This window comes from Pleurodeles waltl, chromosome 11 (genome assembly GCF_031143425.1).
Source record: "Pleurodeles waltl isolate 20211129_DDA chromosome 11, aPleWal1.hap1.20221129, whole genome shotgun sequence".
Lineage (NCBI taxonomy): Eukaryota > Metazoa > Chordata > Amphibia > Caudata > Salamandridae > Pleurodeles > Pleurodeles waltl.
Window position 1 is genome coordinate 264,196,567 of NC_090450.1, and position 12,691 is coordinate 264,209,257.

Consider the following 12,691-nt stretch of genomic DNA (forward strand, 5'->3'; position numbering starts at 1 on the left):
GGCTACAATAACTGGTAGGTGGCATGAGATCCGGGTGGTGGATGTGAGTTAGTGGGTGCCCCCTAATGCCAGGCCAGACATTGCAGCGTGATCCAGCTCATAGCTAATGGGTGTATGGCAAATTAATGTAACCTAGCTTGTTAGCATTCCATGTCAGTTAGGGCTTTGTGGGTACAAGGAGGGGTGCAGTTGGTGGTGTGTGGCCCTCATCTTGCCGTGGTATCTAGCCAAATCGCAGGCAGTGCAATGCATAGTGCTCAATCGTGATCCCTGTGTGTGACGGTGCTGTGTGTGCCAACTGTGGTGTTGGTGCAGTAATTGACCCACTGTTTCCATTCTCTCTCCCACCCCATTTTTCTTTCTATCGTCCTGTCCATGTGTGCATTAGCATCATCTGGGGGAGGAGCAGGGGCACCAGCGACAGAGGGATCTGCTTCCCACTGGACCCTGGAGTCAGAGTCCACTGTCACCGAGGGAACCAGTGGGATGGAGGGTGAGGGGAGCACCAAGGCGGAGACAGGACACGACAACACAGGCTCAGATACCTCCTCCAATGGAAGCACCCTGGTGGTGGCAGACACCTCTGTGACCACCCCAGCTGCAGGTACAGCTGCCACCCCGTACCAGCACCGCCCTCCCAGTAGCCCTCAGCAAGTTGCCTGTGCCTGCCCACCCAGGAGGGTGGGCCTCCCCTTTGCCCCAGGCACCTCAGGCCCTGCCCCAGTCAGCCCTGCTTCCCTGAGTGAGGAGTCTATTGACCTCCTGAGATCCATCTCTGTAGGGCAGTCAACCATTGTGACTGCCATCCAGGGGCTGGCATCCCAGACGCAGCAATGCAATGCATTCCTGGAGAGCATCTACGGTGAATTGGCGGCCCAACAGAGATCGATTCAAGCTCTTGCCTCCTCTCTGATGGCAGCCATTGTCTCTGTTCTTACTGTCCCCCCCTCCAACTACCACTTCCCAGTCCTAGTCTCCTCTACCCCAACTCATCTCATGCACACATGCAGACGAGCATGCACACAAGACAACACACAAGAGTGGCACAGTCGAACACAGGCACCACACTTCATCCCACAAGCACTCACGCAAACACCAGACAGTTGCTGACACAACCACATCCACTGCCTCAATTGTCTCCCCCTCCTCCTCCTCCTCCACCACCTCCCTCGCAGTCACGTCCACACTCACACCTGCATGCAATGTATCAACATCCACCACCAGCATCACCACACCAAGCAGCACACATACCTCACTCTGAGATACCTCCACAACATCCATGCACACATCGCTTGTGTCCTCTCCCACCCTGTCTGTCCCCCCCTCCTAAAGGACACAAACACAAGCACTCACGCACCCAACAGCCATCCACCTCACATCAGCACACTGCCCATGCACCTGCACCCAAGTCCAATCCCATCCCTCCTCCCTCATCCCGTTCCACCGTCCCTAAGAAGCTTTTCCTTGTTCAACTTGACCTCCTCACCCTCTCCTCCTCCATACTGCCCATAAGAGCAGGGTCCCAATGACCCAGCCCAGCACCTCAGCCAAACAGTCCACGCGGACAGTGGTGGCACCACCTAGTTGTGGTGGCAAGTCAGTGAAGGATCCCACTCCACCAGCCATGAAGGTTAAGGATCCCACACCTCCTGCCTTGAAGGGGAAGTAGCCCGCACCTCCTGCCATGAAGGGGAAGAAGCCCTTGACTCCTGCCAGAAAGGCTAAGGAGCCTGCACATCCTGCCCTGAAGGGAAAGAAGCCTTCAACCCCTGCCAGGAAGAGTTAGGATGCAGGCCTCCTGCTTTGAAGGGGAAGAATCCCTCAACTCCAGCATGTAGGCCACCCTCCAGGGACTGCTGTACAAGGGGCCAGAAGCAGTGGGCATGTTCCCCACCTGAGAGACTGTAACCTTGCACTCCCCAGCCCAGAGAAATTGGCATGAAGCCCACTCCAGAAGCAGTGGGAAACACACCCACCTGAGAGACTGTGGCCTTGCACTCCCCAGCATAGAGAAATGGGCATAGAGCCCCCTCCAGAACCAGTGGGAAAGTCACCCACTACAGAGACTGTGGCCTTGCACTCCCCAGCACAGAGAAATGGGCATGGAGCCCCCTCCAGAACCAGTGGGCTTGTTACCGTATTCGGCTGAGGTGCCCCCTACCCCAGTCCCCTGAGGTGCCTGCCCACTTGCAAATTGATGCCCCTGCAGAGTTCTATCCGGATTAAGTCAGGATTCAAGTTGGGCATTGGACTGTGTCCTGTGGTCATGTGGGCCCTTAGTACTTTGTACTGGGCATTGGCCCTTTGTGTACATTTGTACAAATCTGTTTTTCATACAATTGGTTCTTTTGATAGCTATTCACAATCAATACATTCTCATTACTGCATTCTTGTTGTCCTTGCATTATTATGCTGTGTGTCGTGTGCCATTGTTTTTCGTCTGCAGCTGGCAGTGTGTATGGTGTGTGTGTGTCGGGTGTGTATCATACGTGGGAGTGTCACTCTGGTTTTCCTCCCTCCCTCCCTTGTGTGTTACACAGCTGTACTCACCGTCATTGTCTTCGTCGGCTCTGGTGTTCCAGGTGGAGCATGGCGTAGATGAGCATCAGGAAGACTTGCAGTTCCAGTTCCATGGCGACGTTGTTCTTCCCTGTGTCTCTGATGGTGAGTCTTTGGTTTTCTGTGTTCTGTTTCAGCCCGGCTTTTAATGGCGTTGGTGCCGCCCCGGAAATCGTGGCAGTTTCCTGGGTCATGATATGGTGGGTGGTACTTTGTCTGCCGCCTGGCTGTTGACGGCTATCACCGTGTTGCGTGGTATTAACACTCTGGCAGTTGGTGTGGTACATTGGCTGTCTATGGGAGTTATCATCGCCATGGTCATAATTTGGTGGTAATTACCGCCAGCCTGTTGGCGGCATTATCGCCACTTTATCACTCACTGCCAATGTCCTAATGAGGGCCAAAGTCTGGGGGAAGACCACCCTAATGGCTCTTAGGCCTAACATATATCTTTATTATTCAAGGTACTACCAGGTGCTATACATTTGGGCTAAGTAAGCCTGCATGTTTTCTTACATATAACTGTCCTTCATAAATATACCCAGACTGGTAGGGATAGGACAGGACATAGAGCAAACCTTTGGGTACAACATTACTCCTGATGAATGTGTTATGCTCAGGTTCGGCGCGCGCTGATGCGTGCCGAACCCGGACTGCCTCGGTCGCGCGGTGGGGGCTCGAGCGAGGCAGAACGGGAGTTGGAGAGAGGTGAAGCTACGGGTGAGACGCGTGTTTGTTTTGGGCATTAAGAATAGAGACAACACAAAACGTTACCTCAGTGTCTTTAGAGTTGATTATAACAACTCTAAATTGGCGACGAGCTGGTTTCCTACTACGCGTGCATCGTGGGAAGATCAGGACGATATTCATGGGCAGTTTCTTTGTGGATGGTGTCCTACATACCATTTCTGCGAAGATAACAGACGTATTCTGGGCGTTTCCTTCCGGAGGTTGGTGAATCAGCAAGCATAGAACGTGTACTTATTTTTTACTGGAATTGGCCATTTCAGGGGCCATATTGGAAGTACTTCTTCCATGAACATTTACTGAATTATATCACCAATTGAACTTTATTGTTACATTGTTCAAAGCACATTGACTGTCAACGTCACGCCTGGTTTTAAGTAATGCAGTATGTCAATCCCCCACCACCGTTCTTGGAAACTCCTGGGGCTCCTCCTATTCCATGGAGACAGTGGTTTGATGGCTTTGAAACCTACCTGGGTGCAATAGGAGCCTCTCGTTTTTGTCCTGAGAGAAAGAAGTGTTTGCTTTTACATTCATTGGGGTACGAAGGGAGAGAGATTTTCAAACACTTACATGAGCTACCGCAATTTGATGAGGAAGAACTAGATGAATATTTGATGACTACAAAAAAATTGTCCACAAGATTTGATGTTTCACCGAGTCTTGTAGTTTTGCGGCACAAATTCTTCAAGCGTCAGCAATTTCAAAGCGAGGATGTTGATGCATATGTCAGTGCTCTAAGACAACTGGCTTCCAAGTGTGAATTTCGGGATTTTCAAGACCAACTCATAAGGGATCAGTTCATTGGTCATTGTTCAAATAAACATATTCAGCAGAAATTACTCACAATGGGTAATCCAACGTTGGATGAGGCTATCAAAGTAGCCAAGAGTGTGGAACTTGCCCAGATCTCTTTGTTGGAACTTTCTTCTAACTCTACTGTGAAGGGTTCGGATCCTCTTCGTGTCAGCGTTGTTACAAAAAGGGGTGTGGCAAAGAATACTGATATGAAGAAGAGTGACAATTCTTTTTTAAAATCTTCGAACATTTGTTTTAGATGTGGAAACATGCCTCATTTCAAAGATGGCAAGTCTTGTCCTGCAAAGAACGTTATGTGTAGAAAATGTGGTAAAGTCGGTCACTTTGCTAGAGTCTGTCAATCCACTAGTAATAAGCAAGGTAATGTCACGTCCATAGTGGAGGAAGAGGAAGAAAATAGAGAAGAATCGTTTGTAAAAGCCTTCCAAGACATGATTGTGGTGGTCACAGATAAAGTGTTAGGGGTCAAGGAACATAACCAATGCATAGATCCCATGGTGGATATTTGGGTTGGTGATAAGATGCTTCGCTTATTGGTGGATTCTGGGGCACGCATTACTATGATTTCATCAGATCTGTTCCATAATACTTGGGGTGACAGGAAGTTATTCCCTCCTGATAGATCTCCGGTCTTGTATGAAGGCAGGAAAATTGATTTAGAAGGTTACATAGAAGACAGTTTAGTGTTCAAGGGTCGCAAGATTTTTGGTAAGATATATGTGGCCTACAAAGGTTTGAATATTTTGGGGTGGTATCATCAGGGCTTGTTTGGCATGGTGCTGAAACCTGGAACAAAAGAGCAGGTTTTGGTGGTGGAGTGTCCAGATTCCAAGACACCGTTTGAGGATGAGTTTCCTGGTATTTTTGCTCATGGGTTGGGGAAGATTACCGGATTCAAGCATAGAATTAAAGTTAAGGATAGGGCCACTCCTGTAAGACATAAAGTCAGGTCAGTACCATTTAGTTTAAGAGAAGATCTTAAATCTGAATTTGACAAGCTTCAACAGAATGGTGTAATTGAGCCAATTGAATCCAGTTTGTGGCTTTCTCCTTTGGTTGTTGCCCGTAAACGTAATGGAGACCTGTGTTTATGTGTGGATCTCAGGAGTCTCAATAAGGAAATATGGGTAGACTCATATCCCTTGCCCAAGATCAGTGACCTACTTGAAGGGCTCAGGGGCTCAGTGTGGTTTTCAAAGATTGATCTGGCGTCTGCATATCACCAGGTTGAACTGGATGAAGATTCGCGCCATTACACTGCTTTCAATTCACCCTTTGGCACTTTCCAGTTTTGCAGGATGCCATTTGGGTTGGCTTCTGCGGCATCAGCTTTCCAACGCATCATGCACAAAATTTTGGGGGAAATCCAAGGTATTTTGATCTTTCAGGATGATGTGTTGATTCACACAAGGGGTTTAGAAGATCACAATGAGAAAATTAGATCTGTGTTTAATATTTTTCAGTCCTTTGGAGTCTGTGTAAAGAAGGAAAAGTGTGAGTTTTATAAAAAAAATATATAATTTTTGGGCCATTGTGTGTCTGGGGAAGGCATTACACCTCGTCCTGGGTTAGTAAAGGCGATTGTAGATTCCCCTAACCCTAAAGATAAGGATGAGTTACGATCTTTTGTTGGCATGTGTGAATACTATTCAAAGTTCATTTCCAATTATGCTAGCAAAATGAAGGTTTTGTCCAATATGCTCAAAAGCAAAGTTCCGTTTAAATGGGACAGTGAGTGTCAAATCATTTTCGAAAGTGTGAAGCAAGAGTTGGTAAATGCCAGGCCACTGAGTCCTTACGACCCCAGCCAACTGTGTACCATTACGGTGGATGCTAGTAGGTATGGGTTGGGTGCGGTGTTGTCGCAAGGTCAAGGGAAAGATGAGAAAATTATAAGTTATGCTTCTAGAGTGTTACGTGATCCTGAATTGAATTATTCAGTGATTGAAAAAGAGTTGCTAGCATTCTATTGGGCTAGCGAAAAATTTAGGAGTTATGTATGGGGCAGAAAGTTTGTAATTCAAACAGATCATAAACCGTTGGTTTACATTTTAAATGGTGATAAAATTAACTATACGACTCCTCGTATCGCACGCCTCACCACAAAATTGTTGCAGTATGACTTTCAGGTCAAGTATATTCCGGGGAAAGACAATTTCACAGCAGATTTCCTATCTCGTCTACCTATATGTGAAGAAAGTAATCTTGATTTGGAGGATGATGTGGAAGATTGTTTCATAGCTGCAATTGATGCTGATGAGTCCAAGGTGTGCACTGAGAAGGTGTGGAGAGAGGCTGAAAGCAGAGATGAGGTGTTGTCCATTGTTAAGCAGCATATTATCAAGGTTTGGCCTAAAGAAAGAAATGTGAATCCTGAAGTTCAGCCATATGTCAAGGTGGGTGATGAATTGTCAATTGAAAATGGAATCATATTGAGGAATGATAAATGTGTTCCCCCATGGGAGATTCGTACAAGGTTGGTGGATCATGCTCATGAGGGTCATCTTGGTGCCACTATGACTAAGAGACGTATTAGAGCTCACTATTGGTGGCCATCCATGGATAAGGATGTAGAAAGAGTGGTTGGTGGGTGTGTGGTGTGTAATGGTGCAGAAAAAGGGTTGAGGATTGCAAAACCTCCATTACAACCCATATCATTACCGGACAAAGCTTGGGTCAAAGTTGGGGTCGATATGGTTGGACCTTTCAACTTTCTCCCCATTCAGATGCGTTATGCATTTGTGTTAATGGATTATTACAGTAAGTGGCCTGAAGTGCGTTTTTTTGCAAAGCCTACTGCTGGTAGTGCGATTCAGTTTCTCAAAGAGATTTTTTGGAGGGAAGGTTTTCCGGAAACCTTGATTTCTGACAATGGTGTACAGTTTGTGGGTCATGACATGGAAATGTTTCTGAGTGTATCTGGTGTGAAACATTTGAAAAGTTCTCTATACCATCCTCAAACGAATGGTTTAGTAGAGAGAATGAATAGGGTGGTTGTGGAGTGTATCAAATGGGCTAAAGCGAGTAAAATGGATGTGGAAGAAGCGGTGAATTCGATGTTGTGGTTCTATTGCACCACTCCACATTCTGTGACAAAAATCTCTCCTTTTGAACTGCTCAAAGGAAGACGTAGCACCTCAAGACTGTTTCCAACGTGGTTAGCCAGAGCTGTCTCTGGTAAAATTCCCAATTCTGTGAACAAGGACGGGCTGTTGGGTGAAGTAAAAAAAAATCAAGAAAAAGTAAAAGCTAGGTATGACATGAAGAATTCTACAAAAAAACTCTCATTCCAACCTGGAGATTTCGTGCGTGTCAAGTTACAGACATTTGTGAGGAAAGGGGAAGCCTGCTATGGTTCTCCTGTGAGGGTAATGAAAGTTTGTGGTAATGCCATCATGGTTGAGGGTGGTCAATGGTGGAATATGGGGAAGGTTGTAAAGGTTAAGTTTGTTGGGCACCGTGAAGGGGTAGGAAGTGACTCCTCTGGGTCAGAGGGGTCAGAGGGCATTCATCGAGAACGCAAGGTGTTAGATTATCATTTGTTAGAACCCGACACCTTGAGGAGGTCTGTCCGTGAGAAACAGGTTCCGATCAAACTCAGGGAACATCATAGTATTTAGCAAGTTTGTTTTATGTTTTTTTATTTCATGGTCACGCTGATGTGATTGTTAAATGTTATGTAATGCCTAGGTTATTCAATGCTTTTATGTACTTCCTGCTTATTGATGTAAGTTGTTCTGGTTGTTTAAAAAAAAAAAAGGAGATAATATGTTATGCTCAGGTTCGGCGCGCGCTGATGCGTGACGAATCCGGACTGCCTCGGTCGCGCGGTGGGGGCTCGAGCGAGGCAGAATGGGAGTTGGAGAGAGGTGAAGCTACGGGAGAGACGTGGTCTCGGCGCTCATGTTTGTTTTGGGCATTAAGAATAAAGACAACACAAAACGTTACCTCAGTGTCTTTAGAGTTGATTATAACAGAATGCCTAGGACCAATAGTGGGCAGTGAACAGGCTGAAACATGTTGATCATGTTAGGGATCTACAGACAATAATATCTGTAAACATCTATATTCTCTTCTTTTAAACTATACCAAGGGAATCCAATATGTAGGAAAACTGGGGTGACCATTCGGTATTTTTATCTGTAAAATACAGCTAAAACAACCAAAGTGCTCTCCCTCACATGGTTCAGCCCTTCCTGGTTTATAAGGCTAAGGATGAGACACAATGGTGAACCATGCTCCCAACAGAGTGGGTGTGGTTCTTCAAAAAAAATAAGAACATTACTGTCTTATGGGTACCAGTTTCCAAACATTGGGATCACTTTTCTGGATTGTAGGGTGTGCAGTTAATTAGTGGTTTCCACATCTAGAACTGTAGGCATCCAGACTACTACTATTCTCTAGTTATACAGTCTCCTGGATAAGGGTTCCCTTGGCTTGGTAAGGTTATGCCCCTTATGTTAACAGTTATGCCTCCCCTTTGTTAAACTGTCAGATCTATATTAAAATTGTGTGTGGGTGAGCTAAAATGTTGTTACTGGTGTCTCCCTGTCACAAGATTGAAAACAGAGAGTAGCGCAGTATGTTTCGCCACTCAAATAAGGCCTCTTCAGGGAAAGGAACTTTCTTAGCATACAGGCAACTCACATAAAATATTTTGGAAAAGTCTCTGTTTAAAGGGCATGCTTTACGAGTGCATTTTATATATCATTTGTCTTCATAAGCAGTGGAAACACCTTCATTCAGCAGTAAAAACACCCCATCTTCACAGAACAGGTATACAATGGGGACAAACAGTGCATACATTTATGTATGTATATGGTATTTCTATAGTGCTGTCCTAGTCAAAAGGCATCAGAGCTTTGTACATAATCAAAGGGAAACTAAAAAGTCAACAAGTAATAGGAGAGGAAGATAGATTGTGAATGGTGAATTAATTGTGATGATGAGTTCTTTAAAGAGTTGAGTCTTCAACTCTTTCTAAATTGGATCAGCGTTTGAGCAGTCCTTTCTGATACAGGGATGATGTTCCACATCCTGGTGCATAGATGGAAAAGGCCTGAGGTCGTATTCTTAATTTATTTTTTACATTTTGTAGTTTGCAGGCTGATGGTGTCCTGGCTGCAGGTGTACCAAGAAACACCAGAGATGGGAGTTTGTCTGCAAGATAGGATGTGGTGGATGCCCCTATGGGCTGCCATTGTGGTGTTTGGGAAGGCACAGGGTAGGGCCTTACTCACCACTCGGAGGCGACGGTACGATGGCTCGAGCAACAGTGCTGAAGTCGCTTTCTGAAAGTAACAGTTTGACTTTATATTGCATCTCTTTTTCCAGCCCTTGAAGAGTCTAGTTATGCTTATGCAGTTGTTATGCGTAGTTTTTTATCCATGCCTGCTTTTGCTAGGTTCATGGTGCATATTGACATTTTTGCCATCTATGAATTACATTTATGTTGCACGTGTCTAAATTACTCTTTTGAAGCATTTGCACTAACTCAGAAAGCATGCTATTCAATCATAAAATGGTACATCTATAAGTATCAGAATGTAGTTTACACTTGGCAAACATCCCGAGCTGGAGTAGTGTGGGGGCTTGCTCCTCTTTGCCAACTGACTGTGCCTCACATTCTCTGCCTTGTTTTGAAATACCTGATTAAGACTGAAGAGCAAGATGGCGTCAGGCAGACTAGTGCTGGAGGCAAACTTCTCATCTCATTTCCTGAAAAAAACACACAGCAGCTTCGGCAGTAAAGTGTAAAGCACAGGTCTGATGTCTGCAATTAGTAAACGTGTTCAGTTACAGCCACGAGCTCTGTTTCTAATTAATATCAACACTTATTGCAGGAAGTCTGTCAAGATTAATTAACAAAGGCAACAATATGGAACCAACCAGGCGTTTTATCTGGTGAATGGAGAGAGGAGTAAAAACATAAGATCAGTGACAAATTTGCAGTGACGAGACGTTGCTCAAGGCGCTCGCCAAATCAACTGCTGCTGGGGTTCGAAAGCACCGTTTCGACTTTTTGCTTTATCAGGCGGGAACAAGTTCACAATTGTTGTATTTCAGGCCATACACCGTGAACACTTTTGCCCCTCCGTGCAAACTAATACATATTTTCACTGCAACCTTCCTACCCCTAAACAATGTATCACTCTTCGTGTAAAGCTTTACTAAACCTTCCTGTTTGTCACTTTGCCCCCGCCCACTTTAAACTACAGACTGATCTTTCAGCTTTTCTTTGTAAAACCAGCCTAAAAAAATGCCTCTGTCTGTACCATATTGCTTTTCAAATTGTTATTTCTACCAGTATAATCTATTCTTCTCAAACACATTGCACTCCTTGAAAATGTGATCTGCGTGCTCATTCTCGTCATTCACTACTACACATTACTTCTCCCCTTACCACCTCTTGACCTCTCAGCCACATATGATTCCCTGATCTCTACATCTCGACAGAACACAAAACTGACCTCTGAGTGCATTGACTTGCATCCTAGAGCATCAGTGGAACTCTCAGTGCGTTTGTAAAACAACATCCTACATTACTAATCTGTATGATGCCCACAGCCCTGAACTGCACATCACTGTCATCAGTGAGATTTAGATGTATCCTGAAGACCCCGCCAAACCAGCAGCCATTTACACCAACGATGACACCATCTACAATTCATCACAATCGTCCATAAGGGAGGTGGAGTTGGAGTTAGCCTCAACACATTATTTACCACCATACTGCTAATTAAACAACTACACCCCCACATCCTTTGAAGTTGATTCCATCTCAGTCACTGCCTCATTCAAATCAAACGTTTAGCACTTTACCCTCAGCCAGACTCCGTTGAGTGTTTCTCAGCTGTCAAAACTTTGATTGATATAGTTTAACCAATCAACCACATTGACGACATGAAGCATTCAACATAAACCTTATAAAAAAGTTTAGCAAACTTTTTTTCACAGTTATTTGATCGCTCACCACTTAACATAAACTGCTCGCCTACACATAAACAAAAAGCCATGGATGTTATGCTATTTTTTAAAATTTAGGCTTCTGTCCGCCATAATTTATTACACCCCCTCTGATCATGAGCTAATATATATTTTGGCTATTGTCCTCCTGGTCCCTATCAAGCCTATTACCTGTACTATCGCATTATGAAAGCAAGCTACATATTTCTTCCCTGGTTACTACAACAAATCTACAATGCCCTAATATATCTTGAGCACATCACATCCTGTCACCAATTCAACAAAACCCCTCGCTATGTTTTTGAAACACCCTATCTCATACTGACATACAACTATTCTCTCCCACTAAGCAACCACACCAGACATGACACTTGCTCACTAAAAGCCACGATGAGAGCACGTCTTTACCAGTGGTGTAAACACAAAATCCTGAAAAATCTTAATGCTTATGGAAAGGTTTTAAGCACATTGCTATTAGCTTTGGGTAACACCATGCACTCACATTCTGAACACCTTCTCCTCACTACGGCCACATTTCAACATCTTGATTATACAATTGATAAATTAATCCTTAAACCATTTACACTCATCACACATTCACTCTTCGCTCTTCACATAATATTTTGCTCAATGCGCTTCATTCAAGATCTCCTCTACAATAGACAGCCTCATTACTCTACTTCCTTCCTCCTCCATAACCTCTCTTCTACTATTACTGGCTTCTCCAGATGTGGAGCCTATACTGATTCTCATATTTGGTAACCTATCCTCTGTCCCATATGACCCCTTCAGATCACAAACTATGAAACCATTGGCTCTATCTTCCAAGTTTGCTCCCTGCCTAATTTGTCTGATTAATCACCCCTTCCGATTCTATATCTACTCACTATCTATCAGATCTGCAGTTAAACAGTCCCCTATTAAAGAACACTCCATACATTTCCTTTTGTGCAGAAATCCAGCTCTTTCTTCCTCACAGATGCTAGAACCCACAGCTAGCAACTGACTTACTAAACACTTCACTACTAACGTTCTTCTGAATCCTTTGTAATCCGGTATCCAAGCTAATCAGTCAACAAATACACTCTCTCTCATGCTGAGAACATTTAGGGGGTCATTCTGACCCTGGCGGCCGGTGACCGCCAGGGTCACCGACCACGGGAGCACCGCCAACAGGCTGGCGGTGCTCCCAAGGGCATTCTGACCGCGGCGGTTCAGCCGCGGTCAGAAAGGGTAAACCGGCCGTCTCCCGCCGGTTTACCGCTGCCCCATTGAATCCTCCATGGCGGCGGAGCGCGAGGATTCAGACACCCCCTACCGCCATCCTGTTCATGGCGGGAAACCCGCCATGAACAGGATGGCGGTAGGGGGTGCCGCGGGGCCCCTGGGGGCCCCTGCAGTGCCCATGCCAATGGCATGGGCACTGCAGGGGCCCCCGTAAGAGGGCCCCACAAAGTATTTCAGTGTCTGCTTTGCAGACACTGAAATACGCGACGGGTGCAACTGCACCCGTCGCACCCCTGCAACTACGCCGGCTCAATTCTGAGCCGGCGTCCACGTTGCAGGGGCATTTCCGCTGGGCCGGCGGGCGCTCTTTTGG